This window comes from Rhinolophus hipposideros, assembly GCF_964194185.1.
Source record: "Rhinolophus hipposideros genome assembly, chromosome: 7".
Classification (NCBI taxonomy): domain Eukaryota; kingdom Metazoa; phylum Chordata; class Mammalia; order Chiroptera; family Rhinolophidae; genus Rhinolophus; species Rhinolophus hipposideros.
This window is the reverse complement of record NC_138053.1, coordinates 24,107,950-24,124,126: the sequence shown is the minus strand read 5'-3', so window position 1 is coordinate 24,124,126 and position 16,177 is coordinate 24,107,950. Positions and strand designations below refer to the sequence as shown.

At 39.3% G+C, this 16,177-nt stretch overlaps 1 protein-coding gene across 7 annotated transcripts in view; it reads left to right on the top strand.

Annotated features, from left to right (window-relative positions):
* The window catches only part of APC (APC regulator of WNT signaling pathway), a 127,526-nt gene that overhangs the window by 29,675 nt on the left and 81,674 nt on the right, over positions 1-16,177 (top strand). For 2 of the 7 annotated variants that reach the window (XM_081052910.1, XM_081052907.1), the window contains exon 1: positions 4,204-4,342. The exons of 4 other annotated variants lie outside the window; for them this stretch is intronic. The gene's annotated coding sequence lies outside the window, so the exon portion shown is untranslated. Of the gene's footprint in view, positions 1-4,203; positions 4,343-16,177 lie in introns of those variants that run through there. One more of the 7 variants, XM_081052906.1, reaches the window with a different exon arrangement.

The following is a 16,177-nucleotide window of genomic DNA, read 5'->3' as shown; positions in this document are numbered from 1 at the left end:
CTAACACTAAAATTCAAATCAAACTTTTGCAGAATTTCTGAAGAAACTGGTTTGAAAATCTTAACTGAATAATTCAGTTGGCAACACTGTAAAATGTAAAGGTTTTAGATTGGCTTGCCTTTAAATTTGAATCATAGTGATTAATGAATGTGTAATGGTCATAGGTTTCTTTAAAATTTTTCATTTGAGTCATAAATTTCTACAATACATGTAGAATAAACCTAGACAAATATTTCAGCTATACGCTGGTTTACTAAATAATAGCTTGAATCATAGTCTGAGTCAAGAGTCATAGAATTGTTTCTTAGGGTACTAAGGAGTTATTTTTAGGAACTACTACAATGTGTTCATTGTTTTTTTTGGAGGGTACTTTTTCTTTCCAGAAAGGAAAGAGTGCTTTTTCTAGGCTTTATGAGAAGTTATCTATTATGAATTTGTCACAGTCAATGACTATATAAATAATTAAATCCTGTTCAGTGAATCAGACACTTTGAGTAAGAGTATCTTGAAAGCCTTTTGTAAAACTAAGTCATCCTGGCAAAAGGGATATTTAAGATAGAACCAAATTGATTTACATGTTTCCTTTATCTCAGACATGAAGGGAAATTGTTTCTAAATACAGTTAAACTTTTGGTATATAATTTTCCTATTAGGTTGGTGCAAAAGTAATTGCAGTTTAAAAGGTTAAAAATAATTGCAAAAACTGCAATTACTTTTGCACTAACCTAATAGTTACTAAATAATATGTGGTCAGTTCATTTGTTCGTTCAATAAATAGAGAGTATTTGCTACTTATCAGGCATTTAATACAAAGACAAAGAGAAAAATACTAAAAGCACAAAGGAAAAGCAGAAATCATTCCATAATCCTACCTTCCAAAGATAATCACCATGAACATCTGTTGTATGTGTATCTATGAGCATTTTGCTGTATGTCTATTAATTTTGTAATTTAAGCAACTTGTAATAAATTACATTGCTCCAGATATTCTGTGTTGACAAAGGAAATGTCCAAACCTATAGAGAATTTCTGTAAGAGCTTATTTGAGCAAAACTGAAGACATGTGCCGGGGAGCAAGATCTCAAATGCTCCAGAGAATGACAGTTTTGCAGCTTCTTTCATGCATTTGAGATTAAGGAAGGAACATACATGGAGATGAGAGAAAGCAAGGCAAGGACTGGATTGCAGGATAGTTAACAAGATTATGTGCTCTCTTGAGGGTTAATATCCTTTCGAGAGGTAGTACTTCTGGCATTTCAAAGGTGTGTGAACCTAGATGCGCAAGGACAGTGGACAGCGCTGGCCGCAAACCTTTCACTAAAGAAGGTACCGGCCTGGGGCTGACTACCCACCATGTTGGGGATTTATGCTCAGATCATCCTGGGAGGTTATTTTCACAGAACCCTTTTTTTCCATCCACAAGAAAGAGAAGGGGGAATAGAAAAGGAGTAAATCCAGATAATGAAGTAAAGGGTACAGCGGGGCAGTTGGAGAAGAGGAAAAAGTGGGGTGTTGGCATTGAGTAGCTTTGGAAGCTGCCTTTAGTTCAGAGACAGTCTCTAAATTTTTCTTACTAACTTCCTGGAGAGAAGAAAGTTTTGTGTTCCATTTCAGAGGCTTCTCCTTACCAACTGTGGTCAGCCTCCCATTCATTCAGTTTGATTTTATAGGTGGCTTTTTTTTTTATTGTGAACCCAAAATAATTAATTTAGGTGTTAAAATGGGCTCTATTTTGCCCATATGAAGTTGGTATTGCTTCTAGTTAAACCTTCCCATTCTGTAAGTACTTACAAGTAAATGCTGCCTGCAGATTGTACACTTGCAGGAGCATGAATGGAGGCTGGGGCTTGTCAGCTTTGAGGGCATGATTTCCCATGTTAGTTTTAGTTTTCATTTGAGATCTGCAGAGTCTAAACAAATGTCTCGGGATATTGTGTGGCGGTTTGAAGTGTGCTACTTACAGGTTGAGCTCCAAGGGACTGTTGCTTCCCTAGTCACTTTAGTCCTCTTACATGTCTTGGTTTCTCTGCCCAGCTCCTAATACATCGTGAGGACTGGGAGCCCTGGCTAACCAGCCTTCATGTGCACGTCCCTCGAGAAGTCAAGTACTTTATTACACTCGTGGTGGAATTCCACGTGGGGTCCTGCTCATCTGGGGGGTACCCTCACACACCTCCACACAGCTTTTTAGTCACCTAAGGAAACCTGAAATTTGAGCTGGAGGGAAATTTGAGCCCCTTATCTCATGTATCTATTTATCTAGCAAAAAGTTTTGTTCAGGCTCTCAGTAAGCAATTTCAATTGAAAATCCAAAATTAAAGGCCTTCCACCCATTTTTTTTTCTTCTCCTGTCCCTGAATTATCTCAGCCTTTATCCTTTAGTGCCACCTCAAGGATTTTATTAAACAAACAAACAAACAAACAAAAAGAACAGCCCAAATTGAAGTCAGACCTCCTACCTTAAAACAGAGAGCTCCAGAATTCCAAGAGAAACTCACCCAAGTTCACTCAGTGCAAAGCTGGGAGCTGGTGGGCAACATGGGCCCCTGCTGGTCCCTAGTACCAGATCCAGACCTGCAGGGCGGTCCTGGTGGGCTTCTCTGAAATCCTGCCGGTGGTGCCAAAGCAGATGTCCACGTAAGAAATATCCAAACCCATGGTTTATTTGAGCCAAACTGACAATTGCCAGGAAGCAAAATCTCAATGAATTGAGAACAATGCTCTGGGGAATGGCAGTTTTGCAACTTATACAAGAATAAAAGGAGGAGACATAAGGAGTGTTACCTGAAATCCATTGGTGGTAGATTAAGGGGGTGGGAGAAAGCAAAGCGGGGAAATCTCTGGGATTGGATAAAAAGGCAAAATAGAGACACACATACTTCTTTTACATTGGTGGGTACAGGATGATAGTTAATGACATTTACAGCAGACAGAGATGGTATGCAGGAGAACAAGACAACAATGAGGGTTTCCTGCTCTGGTGCCCTTGGTTGTGCCTTGAGGGGTCTGGAAAAGGTACATGACCTTTGAAAGGTATGCAAAAAGTCCATGGACGGGCTCACTTAAGGTAAGGATTGACTTTCGTCAAGGAAACTGCAGGCCTAGAATGAGATGTGACCTGCCATGAGCCACTTTTATTTAGGAATTTTTATGTTTAAACCATCCTGTGTGGTTACTTTTGGTCACTGAGTTCTTAAGGCCCGCCTTGCAGACCTCCCCTGAGCTTGTCAGGCTTAGTATGTGGCCCTTTTTTCGTTCACAGCTGTGTAATAGCTTGTTTTTTGTTTTCATGCTATAAATATGAAAAATTAAGAAAAGATTATAGTAAATATATTTTGTTTAAAGACCTGAAGTTAAGTACCCTTTTAAATTTGGAATATATCGTGGAAACGGATCTTCCCCCCACACACCTCTCACCCCCCATTTAAACCAGAATTTAAAACCACTTTAAATTCTTAGCAATTTGGATTTTGTCCCTCAGACTCATAAAAAATTAATAATTTAAACTTTACTTGGTTAGATTTAAATGAAATGTAGAATTTGCCTTAAAATACTAAATATAAGTCTCAGATTAGCAGTAGCCAACAATACTTACTGTGTCAGGGACTGCTCTAAATACTGCTTCATAGATGTTAAGTCCTCTATTCCATACTTCTATTTTATAAAGGAAACTGAAGCACTGAGCCTGTAAGTGACTAAAATCACAGAGCTAGTGAGTAGCAGGAGCAAAGACTCGCCCAGACGAGTGACTGACTCCATGACGGCTGTGCTGCCATTATAGCTTTTCTGGTACCTGTATTTTTAATTCAAACATAGTTCAGGTGATTTACCTAACAAATCAGTGGTTTGTAATATAAAATTATTCTTTATAATACATTTAATACATTCTTTTCCTCTATGCCGCAAACACGAGAATGAGATGTAATTTATTATTCACCCACTCACCTCCAGAAGCTCGTGCTAATCTTTCTGCCCTATGGACCTTCCCCAGCCCAACCTATTATGCTAGTCAGCTGCCTTAAGCTTGGGTGGCTGCCGGGGGTGGGATGGGGGGGCATACCCAGGCGCTGGCTGCTCTTAGGGCTCAGCCGCTGCTGCAGCAGGGCGGGGCCGGGCCCTGCGGCCGCGTGCGGACTGTGCGGACTGCCGGCTGCGGGTCGGAAGCCGCGCGTGAAGCAGCTGTGTAATCCGCTGGATGCGGACCAGGGCGCTCCCCATTCCCGTCGGGGACCCGGCGATTGGCTGGGCGTGGGCACACGTGACCGACATGTGGCTATATTGGCGCAGCCCGCCTCGGTGTCACTGGAGACGGAATGGAGGTGCTGCTGGGCTCGGAAATGGGGTAGGTGCTGGAGCCACGATGGCCCGGCATAATGCAGAGGGAGGGGGAGACGATTTTTCCTTGTACTGTCTGAAACTGGTGGCCTTTCCTTGGCACAGGGTCCACTGCCACTTGCCAAGCGTGGAGGCAGGGGCGTCTCCTCCCCCTCCCCCCTTTCTACTGCAGCACAGGAGATGGATTTCCTGTGCTTCTGATCCAGGGTTTTTGACAGAAGAGGAAGAAGGGGGGAGGGGTAGAAGTGTTAAGGGGAGTCTGGTGAGAAAGAGCTATTTTTGAAGCTAGAAGGAGGTTTTGTTTTTATAATGCCTGTTGACAGAGTAGAGTGGAATAACAGTATCTAAGGAAACGGGGAGAGGACAACAAAGAATGGAGCATATTCATGGCGAGGAGCAAAAGCTGTAGCCCATTGAAAGGCTTCTTTTCCTCCCTGGCCACAGGGACACATGCGGTGGTAGCCAAGAGGGGATACAAAGCTGCTGCTGATGGCTGATGTGAACCTAGTGGAAAGGGCTCCTTGGGAGTGGAGAGGAAGAGGAGGAGGCAGGTACCGCAGAGCCCGAGTGCTGATTTTGGTTGATTGGTAAAATTTTGGTCAGCAGAAGTGCTTGCTTTTGCAAAACCTCTAAGTGAACTCCCCGTGAATAGGGTGGCAAAAAGGATACCAGCGTCTTTGTTAGTTACCAGGCGCAGTGGTAGTAGTGGCTTTTGCAGATGACTGCAGCAGCGCTTTTCTCCCCTTTAGGCTGAAAAGACAACTGCAGAGGAATAAGAAACCTTACATCAGTGCTGGTGGTAGAAGTGCTTTTACAAGAAGCCATAGTTTATAATTGCAGCCTGAAAAGGAGAAAGAATTATTTGATATTTTTAAAGTAGGAAAAATGTCAGACAGTGAATATTTTGACAGTGGAATGCATTGGACACTGATTCTACATCTTAAAAGAAATGCTCAAATTCTTTGCTCTAACATAAATCTTACAGGAAATCTTAATAAATTATGTATGAAGCAGTGGATCTTTTTCCTTTGTTAGTGTAGCTTTATGTCATTAATTAAGTTATTCAAGAGTCACTTTATTATGTAAATTACTTTGAAAAATTATAGTGATGAATTTTTCATAGGCTTAATTAAGATCTTTATTAAGTAATTTTGTGTTGCTCTTTGGTCACTTTTAGAGATCATTAAAGTCTATAGGCAAATATTTTAAAGTGCCATGGCTTTTCTTTTAGATATATTTCAGTTTAGTGAATAGTCTTGATGTAAAAAGTATTTTCATTGTACTTATTTTTTTCCTCAAATGTCTAAAGACATGTTTTTTTGATTGGTATAGTTTTAAATGCCTTATCTTTATGCATTTTTATGGTAGCCAGCCTTCACACCTTCCTATTCCCTGAACAGGATGGCAGTGGCTTTGTAAAGCCCACCAGGATCAGTGACATTATCTCTTAAGTGGTGCTTATGTAATAGAAAGTCTTGAAAGAACCTACCATTTTGTTTCAGTAATTTTTTTCAAGATAATAAAGAATTGGACTTGAATAAATAAGATTGTCAAGTTTTCATTGATAAAGCAATTTTATTCAATCTTTAAAAAAATAGTCTGCTTTAAGAATTATTTGTCGTGAATATCAGGATTAATAGTCCTTAAGATCTCTTTTAAAAATGCGATAGAAACTATAGTTAAAATTAAAGATGTTACATTAAAATATCAGATGAAATTTAACAGCTAATGTCATTCAATTCTTTGAACCCCAGAATAGTGTTTGAGAGTTTATGATTCTTATTTTTACAGAAATTATCTCATTTTACTCTTTAAATAGCTCAGTGTTGTATTATTTTCCTATTAAATGTTAAAGTATTCCTGACTAGGTATGTTGTGACTTTATCCAAGGTCATGTACTGTATAAAGATGTGAAGAACTTAAATCTTCTAAGTTTTATTCTAACTCAACTATTTTATGTCTCTACTACATATCATACAAAATTGTATATAACAAATTATTTAAAGAGTAATATAAATCATTGACAGATCATCATATGAAAAAGAAATCTTAATTTGGTCATGAGCTTTTAACTATGATGTAAGAATGCTTTGTAAAATACCTGATAGCTAGGCTAATGGAGAGGCAGCACTTTTCATAATGACATTCATAACACACTTTTTTAGACCATCTTATTAATCATATGCATACTTCTAAATAGAACAGCATTAGTTTGAGATTTATTTGGAATTAAATAAGAAATAAAGAACTGAAATAAGAAAAGTTGATTTCTTTCCCCTTGTACTATGAACTACCTAGTAAAAGACTTTATATATTGGCTTTCGCGTTCTTTGAAACTATTCATTGCTAATTGATCTGGCCAAAATTGAGCTATTAAGGAATTCAAAAGTTAAACATTCATAAGTATGCCTATGAACTGAATCAAAGCTATTTATTGATGCTTTTCATGCATAAATTGCTCTGTGGATTTTTATATTACCATTTTTCTCTATTACTAATTTCACATAATTTAACCATTCTTTTTATGTTATTCTGACCTTCCTCTTCTCCTTTTTTTTTTATGGTCTGAGTGAAACTACATAGCACACAAGATAGGCTAAGGCATTATGAGGTAGACAAGATGAACGATACTTGAGAAAATATATTCACTACGTATTTGAGTACCTACTAAATACCTACTAAATAATGAAAGGTGTTGGAGAGTCACATAAGACGTGGAAACCTCTAAGAAACTAGAACGGTGTCAAATGTTGTTTGCTGGTTAAACACTGATTGCTTTGGCTACTCCGAGGATATTTAAAAATTTGTATCATCTAAAATACCTTCTAATTTAGAGGAATGTAGTGGTTTGCTCTTTGGAACACTCACTGTGCCTTGTAAAATCTGCTAGGAATCACAGATAATTTTGAAAAGTAAATTGCTTTTGAGGTAGTGTCTTGAATGTAAAACGAAAAGGTTAGATAAAGTGATTTCTAGATCTTCTAGTTTTAATAGTCAATAATCTGTGGTTCTTGATTTCTATAAGGTCAGTTGTTAGAAGGAAAGGTACACCAGCTCTTGGTGTAGGTGGCATCTCACATTATGTAATAAACATGTTCTCAAAAACTTTTTTTCTTTTTTAAATCAAATCATGACATAATCAGACCATATTAGGCAAGACTTCTCTCCTTCCCACTTTCCTTCCAGGCAGTCATTCAGATGTGCTCGTAAGTGCTCGTAAGTGTGTATTAATTCTAAATATTTGACATCATTTTGTGTGTCTTTTTTTATTGTGGTAAAATATACATACATAAAATTTACCATCTTAACCATTAGTTATATATATATATTTTTATATCATTAAGTACATTTATATTGTTGTGAATATACCACCATCCATGTCCAGAACTTTTTCATCTTTCCCAGCTGAAACTCTTTACCCTTTAAACAGTTCCTCCCCTTTTCCCTCCCTCCAGTCCTTACTCTCCCTGTCTATGAATTTGACATCCCTAAGAGCCTCAAATAAGAGCAGTCATACAGTATTTGCCTTTTTTTGACTGGCTTATTTCATGTAACATAATATCTTCAGTTCATCCATGTGGTAGCATGTGTCGGAGTTTCCTTCCTTTCTAAGGCTGAATAACACTCCATTGTATGTAGATACCCTATTTGCTTATCTGTTCACCCATCAATGGATGCTTCAATTGCTTCCACCTTTTGGCTATTGTGAATAATGTTGCTGTGAACATGGGTGACAGATACCTGTGTGAGTCCCTCCTTTCACTTCTTAGGGGTATGTACCCAAATTTAGATTTTTTTAATTTTGACATTTTTGACCTTTTTAAACTCAATACTGTTTTTAAGATCCACGTTACTTATGTCTACCTGGTCTGTGGTGCTGACTCTACTGCGTAGTGTTCTGTAGTGTCTTGTGGCATCTCCCACTGTTCTCTTCTACCGCAAACACTGCTGTGGTGTACACCCTCATACATGACTCCTTGTAAACCACTTATACGTCACTGCGTAACAGATTACCTCAAATGTGAGTGGCTTACACAACAAACATGTATTATTTTAGAGTTTCTATGGGGCAGAAATTCAGGAATGTCTTAGTTGGGTGGTCTGGCTCAGAATCTGTCATGAAGGTGCCGTCTTTCAGCCAGGACTACAGTCATCTGAAGGCTTGACTAGCCTGGATGGTCCACTGCCAAGATGGCTCACTTACATAGTCTCTTTGTCTTGGTTGTTGGCAGGAGCCCTCAGTTCCTTGCCATGAGCTTCTCCACGGGGCTGCTTATCTTCCTCCAGTGATCCCAGAGAGAAAGAGCAAGAAGGAAGCCACTTATGACATAGTCTCACAGGTCATACACCGTCACTTCTACCATATTCTTCTTTATTAGAAGTGAGTAACTAAATCCAGACCACACAACAGGAGATAAATTAAGCTCCACCTTTTAAAGGAATAGGGTCAAAGAAATTGTGCGTATATTTTAAGATCACTACAAAGACCAATGAAAAAATATCCCTCGAATGTATTCCAAGGAGAAAGATCACTGGGTCGATCATAGGACATTTTTTCCTATTGCTGTTGTAACAAACTACCACAAACCTAGTGGTTTAAAACAACACAAGTGTATGTATTATCTTATGGTCCCGGAGATCAGAAGTCTGAAATGGTTGTCACTGGACCATAATCAAGATAGCAGCAATGTTGTACTTCCTCCAGAGACTAGAGGGGAGAATCTGTTTCCTTTCTTTTTTCCTGCTTCTAGAGGCCACCTGCATTCCTTGGCTCGTGGCCCTTTCCTCCATTTTCAGAGCCAGCAGCATACTCTCTCTCTAAGCTCTGACCCTCCTGCCTTTTTCTTGTTATAGTCCTTGTGATTACATTAGATCTACCTGTAAAATTCAAGAAAGTCTCCCCATGTCAAGATTCTTAAATTAATCCCATTGTGTAAAATTTCTTTAGCCATTTTGCAAACCAGAACACAACTAGGCAATACCCAGAGTGTTCAAAAGAAGAAAGAAAAAACTGAGGGTTCTTACAGTAAAAAGTACATTCTTGAGAAGAATCAGTCCTGTGTTCTTAGCCTCTGGATTGGTCCATGAGTGTAGTCCTCTAGACAACCAGTTTTATGGGTAATGGATGTCAGGTGGTCTGGATATGTGAACATTCTTTCCTTAGTCTTATGTCATAATGCTGTTTGTGGAATCAAAACTAGTCTGTTCCACATACACTTATTGGAGGCTCTGGGGAAAAATCCATTTCTGAGCTCATTCCAATTGTTGGCCAAATACGGTTCCTTATCTTGGTAGAACTGCAGTCCCTATTTTCTTGCTGGCTGTCAGAGTTGGTCTTTGTTCCTAGAGGCTGCCCACATTTCTCTCTTGCTACGGTGGGTCAATTCCCTCCAGCTGCTCGAATCTCTCTCCACTAGCTATTTTTAGATTCTTGGTTATTATCACTTAATTTATGTCAGTATGTTAGCTACTAATGACATAGTTTGTAATAAAAACTGAGAAATGTTTTTAGCAGCATGCATAGCCTTGTACCTTTGTTATTGCACCATTTCTGTGGGTCTCTGTCCAAACCCTTTGTCCCTCACACTGTGAAGTAACCTAGCCACAGTGTGGTTCCAGTCCATATTTATGTTCTGACTTCCTTCTTTTCCCTGATTCCTCCACACTGCCTGTTTGCTAACTTAGAGTGTTATCTTTTCACCCAAATACACATCATTTCTCCAATCTGAGCTTTGATCATGCTATTCCTTATTCTGGAGTACTGTCCTCTCACATTTATGTTTGTTACAATTATGCCGTCTCTTAAATTCCTTCTTAAATGGCTTTTACATTCTGAACACTTTTCTCAATTTTCTCAGCCAGGTGTACTGCCATAGCACTCATAGTCAGTGCTTTTGACCCAAATTTGCCTTTAAATTGTAGGTAATTTGTATCTTAGCCTGAGGTCCCCTGTAAGTCAGAATCTTGAGACAATCAAGGCCTTGTATGAAATGCTTTCTTTGGGAAGTGATCCAGAAACAGGAGTAGAGGCCTGGAAAGAGTTAAATAGCAAAGAGGGACAGCCATAAGCATGTGCTCTCAAGTTGACCACCACTTTGGATAACTGGGGTCTGAACTGCCATGACTTTCTGAGGAACTATATAGAATTGTCCACCCAAGAGAGAAATATATATACAAGCAACCATTTACCTTTAGTCAAGGATTGTCCCATCAACTGTTCCCTCTTTTATAGGTTGTACATGCAGGAATGTTGAGGACCCACACTGGGGTGTCACAGATGCCCTAAGAAAGCAAAAGACACCTGGTGCGGCTGGTGTGCTTTTAAACAGTTTCTATCTGATTGTGAGCTGATTGATGCAGCAATAACTAGAGTGAAAGTGAGCCAAGAGAATGTAAGATGGGACACAAACGTCTGATACATCCGTGTACTGATCCTGTTTCTCCGTTCTATTGGAATATTCTTCCTTTCCTAATTATAAAGATACTTGAGAACAAGGAACATGTCAATTTATCTTTTCCTCTCTAGTCTTATAGGACTGCTGTGACAGTACTGCAGACTGGTAGCTTAAAACTGGAGAAATGTATTCTCTCACAGTTCTGGAAGCTAGAAGTCTGAAATCAAGGAGTCAGCCAAGTTGGTTCCTTTCTGGAGACACTGAGGGAGTATCTTTCCCATGCCTCTATCTCTAACTTCTGGTGGTTTGGGGCATTCTTTGATTTGCAGCTGCCTCATTCCAATGTCTGCCTTCATTGTTGCATGACATTTTCCCAGTCTCTGTCTTCACTTGACCTTCTTTAAAGGATACCAGTCATTAAATTTAGGGCATACTCTCTAATCCAGTGAGACCTCATCTTTATACCCAAAAACAGTGTTTCAAAAAAAAAAAATCAAGTTCACAGGTACCAGGGATTACCTGTTACCTGTGGCTCAACATATCTTTCTGGGGAACAAAATTGAACCCACAAAACCTCCTTATAATATTTGCATGGTGTCTTGTGAATAAGTTCTCAAATATTTGTTGATTTGAATTATAGCCATAGCGAGAAATCTATCATCTTACTGTTGTAATGGAAAAGTCATCTTGGACATTCTCTTAATTTTTGCCCTTCTTTTTGTTCTTTGCTCTCCCTGGCTGATAAACCAATGTTTCCTTTTATTCTTATATGCATTTATCTTTTTGTGACTGTCACTGAGTAAAGCTTTATAGGATTACAGTATTAGATACAGTATTAGATATAAACTTTGTCTTAAAAGATGGGGAAACAAAACTCACCAAAATAAAATGGAATAATTCAAGAATAGTTAATAGAGAACGAAACAAACCAATGGAAAATAAGAGACTATAAGTAGGAAAGATAAATGAAGAAATGAAGAAAATAGAAAACAGTGGTGGAAAGGATAAAACTTAATTTTTTAGTAAAGATTAATAAAAATAGATGAAACCCTGCCAAGCTTGATTAGTAGAACAAAAGACAAAACAAAAAGCATGAATGGGAAGGGGGACATATTTTTAAATAAGAGAATGTATAGAACTCTGTGGTAATACACTTGAAAAGCTACAAGGAATGGATGACTTACTAGTGAACTATTAATGAATCAAATTGATACAAGAAGATGAAGAAAACATGAAAAGAATTCACGACAGGAGAAATTTCAAAATACTTAAAAATCTTTCTTCTAAAAGGACACTTTCTGATCTAAATTGTAGCTGATTTTCAAAGAATAGGTAAGTTATTATTCATACTATTTCAGACCATATAAAATTAAGATGAGAAACCTATCAATTCATTTTATAAACATAGCATAAACTTAATTCATAACCTTTGTCATGCGGGGTCTCTGATCCCGCTCCCCACATAAGAACACAGGACATGGTGAGGCCAAAAAGGAACACCCACGGAGCCATAGGTAGGGGGTTCATACCACTATAGTCTCGCTGGCGGCTGGGTTGGAGACACAGGAAGCAGGAGCCACAGGATCCGCAATTCGCAGTCCGCTTCTTCTCTGCCAACCAACCAACCCCCTAGCGTAGCCATGGCAGTTATATCAGTGGCTAATGGCTAACTGGTTACAGCCGATGGCCAACTAGCCACAGCTCATGGCCATCTACCTGAGCCAGCATCTTTTGATCACGTGAGGCCAAGAGCCTGGAAACTGCACTCCTGGCTCTGTCCCCACACTCCACCCCTCCAGCATCTCGCCTCACAATCTATGCGACAAGAGTCTTCCACGACAGACCCTATGTGAGGAACCTGCAGCTGGATGCAATATCCTGGGCACAGCCAGTCCCCCTGGGCACAGCCAGGTTTTCTCAGGGTACTGCGCTGGAACAGTCGTGGCTCACAGCCAAGGTGCTGACATATTCTCGATGGCGGCCGGTGGAGACACAGGAAGCAAACATCTGCCAGTTCCACTACATGGTGGTATGTTCCCAAGCAAACAGTCAAGCAGTCCATCAAATCAGGAATGGAAGGCAATTCCTCATAGTCCACAGTCATTTTCCAGGGCTGTGCGTTGGCCTCACAATGTGTGCCGTCTCCGCAGGGCAAGGGCTCCATGTCCTCCCCAACCTGGGGGTGATGGACGACCTTGACCTCACCCGCATCCTCCACAGAGGACTCAGCAAGCGTTTTCTCCTGGGACTACAAGTGCTGCATCCAGGCTGCCTCAGCAAGCACTTCCCAGCCCACAGGGCCGCAAAGACCTTCATTTTCTCTAACCTGTGCTGGTGGGAGAACCGTCACATCTTCCCACCCCTCCACGGGGGTCCAGCCCCTGAGAACAATGGCCACTGGCCACCACACACTGTGTGGAGGCCACATGTCCTCCTGCCCAGAATCAGACATCATTCCTACCTGGTCGGAATCCTACCTGCCGCACCAGGTATCCAAGTGGGTGGTGGCGCCAGTGCAAGATGTCCACAACTCCAGGAGCCTACAGCAGCAGCAGACCACCAAAAGGCAGGTGTCACCTGCTTTGGCCAGTAGGGCAGCATGCCATCCAGAGGCTTGAGAGGACCACCAATTCACCGAGGGGTCATGTTTCTCCCAGGTAGGTCATGTTTCCTGCTCCTGGTGCCACTCCTCATGGGCTTCCCGAGACAAACTACTCCACCGCCCTTCGGAGGGCTTTGGCCGGCACCTGCTCGCGAAACTGAGCATATGAACTGCTCCATTACCCCTTTGAAAATTCTGGCCAGTACCATACTCTGTTCGCTGCGCCATGTGTCATGCAGGATCTCCAGTCCCGCTCCCCGCACAAGAACACAGGATATGGTGAGGCCAAAAAGGAACACCCGCGGAGCCATGGGTAGGGGGTTCATACCACTCTAGTTTCATTGGCAGCTGGGCTGGAGACACAGGAAACAGGAGCCACACGATCCGCAATCCACAGTCCGCTTCTCTGCCAACCAACCAACCCCCTAGCATAGTGACAGCAGTTATATTAGTGTATAATGGCTAACAGGTTACAGCCGATGCCAACTAGTCACAGCTGATGGCCGTCTACTGCCTGAGCCAGCACCTTTCCATGTGAGGTCAAGAGCCTGGAAACTGGTCCCCTGGCTCTGTCCCCACAACCTTATTTTAAAATACTATAAAAATGTAAAACTATATAATGGTTTCTCATAAAAATTCCACATGAAATAGTTGAAAACTGAACAAATTAGTAAAATAATAAAACGTGAACAAAGTAGTATTTATTGTAAGAATGGAGGTTGGGTCAAAATAAGAAAATTTTATAATTGATAGCATCAACAAATTAAAAGGAAAAAATATGGTTATGTTAGAGCAGAAGGTGCTGTAAAAACATTTAGAAGCTACCCCTGATAAGAAATTTAAAATAAAAGGAAAACACCTAAACATGTCAAAAATAGTTACTGAAATCTAAGAGACTAGTAACTAGTGAAATATTAAATCATTTCTATTAAAATCAGGAATAAGATCACTGTTGTTCAAAATTATTTTAAAGGTTTACACTAACAATAAAACAAGAAAAAGAGATAAGGTATAAATAGTGGGAAAGAAGAGACAAAATTATCTTTACTTGTAGATCAATGTGATTGCATACCCAGAAAATCCACAAGAGAAACTGTTAGAATTTAAGGGATAATTTGATAAGGTAGCTACATAAAGGGGTGTGTATTAAATAAAATGAGCAGCTTTTATCTGTACTGGCAATATCTGGTAGGGAATGGTGGTGTTTCATTCACAGCAAACAAAAAAAAACCACAAAATAAATTTGATACAAAAGTCATAAGACCTTTACTTCAAAAAACTGGAAAATTTGATTGAAGGACCTTAATTATTAATGACAAGGAGATAAGATTTAGTATCACAGAAATGTAATGTCTCAAATTAATGTAACTGTAATACGTTTATAGTTCTAAATATATCTGAGAATGTAGCATATGATAAGAATACATTTCCATTGTTTAATAAATACTGCTGACATAATTGGTTATCCATGTGGAAGACAATAAAGTTAAGCCACTATGCTCATATACCAAAATTAAATCTATATGAATTAAAAATCGTAATGTAAACACAGGATTTCTGATGCAAACTAGTGAATTGTTCACTCACATTTATCACCTCTTTCTCCTAAGACCCCATTAAAGTAATAGTAAAAACTTAAAAAAAGATACGTGTTTACAATGCCATAGAGTGATAGGAAGCCAAATAAAGATTCCAAGAAATTTTTGGAAGATGAAGAAATCGTGGAAATTAAAATTATTACTGAAAAACAAGCCAGGACCTTAAATCTTCTTAGTTCTCTGTTCTTTCCAACATAGCAGGTTACTTCTTATTATTTAAAAGTAAAATACAAATTTTGAGAATTTCTCAGTAGCCTTTGAAATTATTTGGACTACCCAGGGGTGTTTGAAAACCAGAATTGGGAATTCATGCTCTGGGCCAGCAAACTGCCACTGCTTATGTAAACTAAGTTTTATTGGAACAGGTCTTGTCTACTTATTTATTGTCTGTGGCTGCTTTTGTGCTACAGGACGAAGTCAAGTAGTTGGCAACACATATATGGCCAACAAAGCCTTATTTATTATCTGACCTTTGCAGAAAATGTTTGCCATCCCCTGCTTCAGGTAATTCTGGTGGCCATCTTGGAATGTACCTTCACTTGAGATGGACTTGGATGGAGTTCAGCCAATGTATGTAGCCATTTATAGACCGTGAAGAAAGGAAGAGGTGGGGGAAAAATATAGCAGACAGGAGACTGAATGCAACCCCCTATGGGGTCTTAGTAGAGCAGAGGAAGAAAAGTTAAATGGAGGATAAGGACCTGATCATTAAAGAGAAAAGAAATAAAAATGGATACATGTATTCTGCTTGGAATTAAAAACATTTTTTTATATATTTTTATCTGACAGACTTGTTAAATTTCCATGTATCTTAAGATTTTTCTGTTTTGTTTCTTCCTTTCTAATTATTATTCTTTCCTTTTTAAAAATTGACTGTACTAATTAGGACTTCCAGGATTATGTTGAATAAAAGTGGTAATAATAGACATCCTTACCTTGTTCTTGATTTTTAAAACAATGCCTCTAACATTTAACTATTAAGAATGTTGTTTGTTGTAGGTTTTGGCAGTTCCCTTCTATTTCCACTTTAATCAGTTTTTATCTTGAATAGATGACTTTCTTGAGATGTTTTTCCTTTATCTTTTGAGATGGTCATAGTTTTTCTCTAATGTTTTAATGTAGTGAATAACACGTATAAATGATCATAGTGTTAAACTATCCTTGCATTCCTGGAATAAACTCAGCTCGACACTGCTGTAGTTTCTTTACTGTATACTATTGTATTTTGTTTCCTGATATTTTGTGTA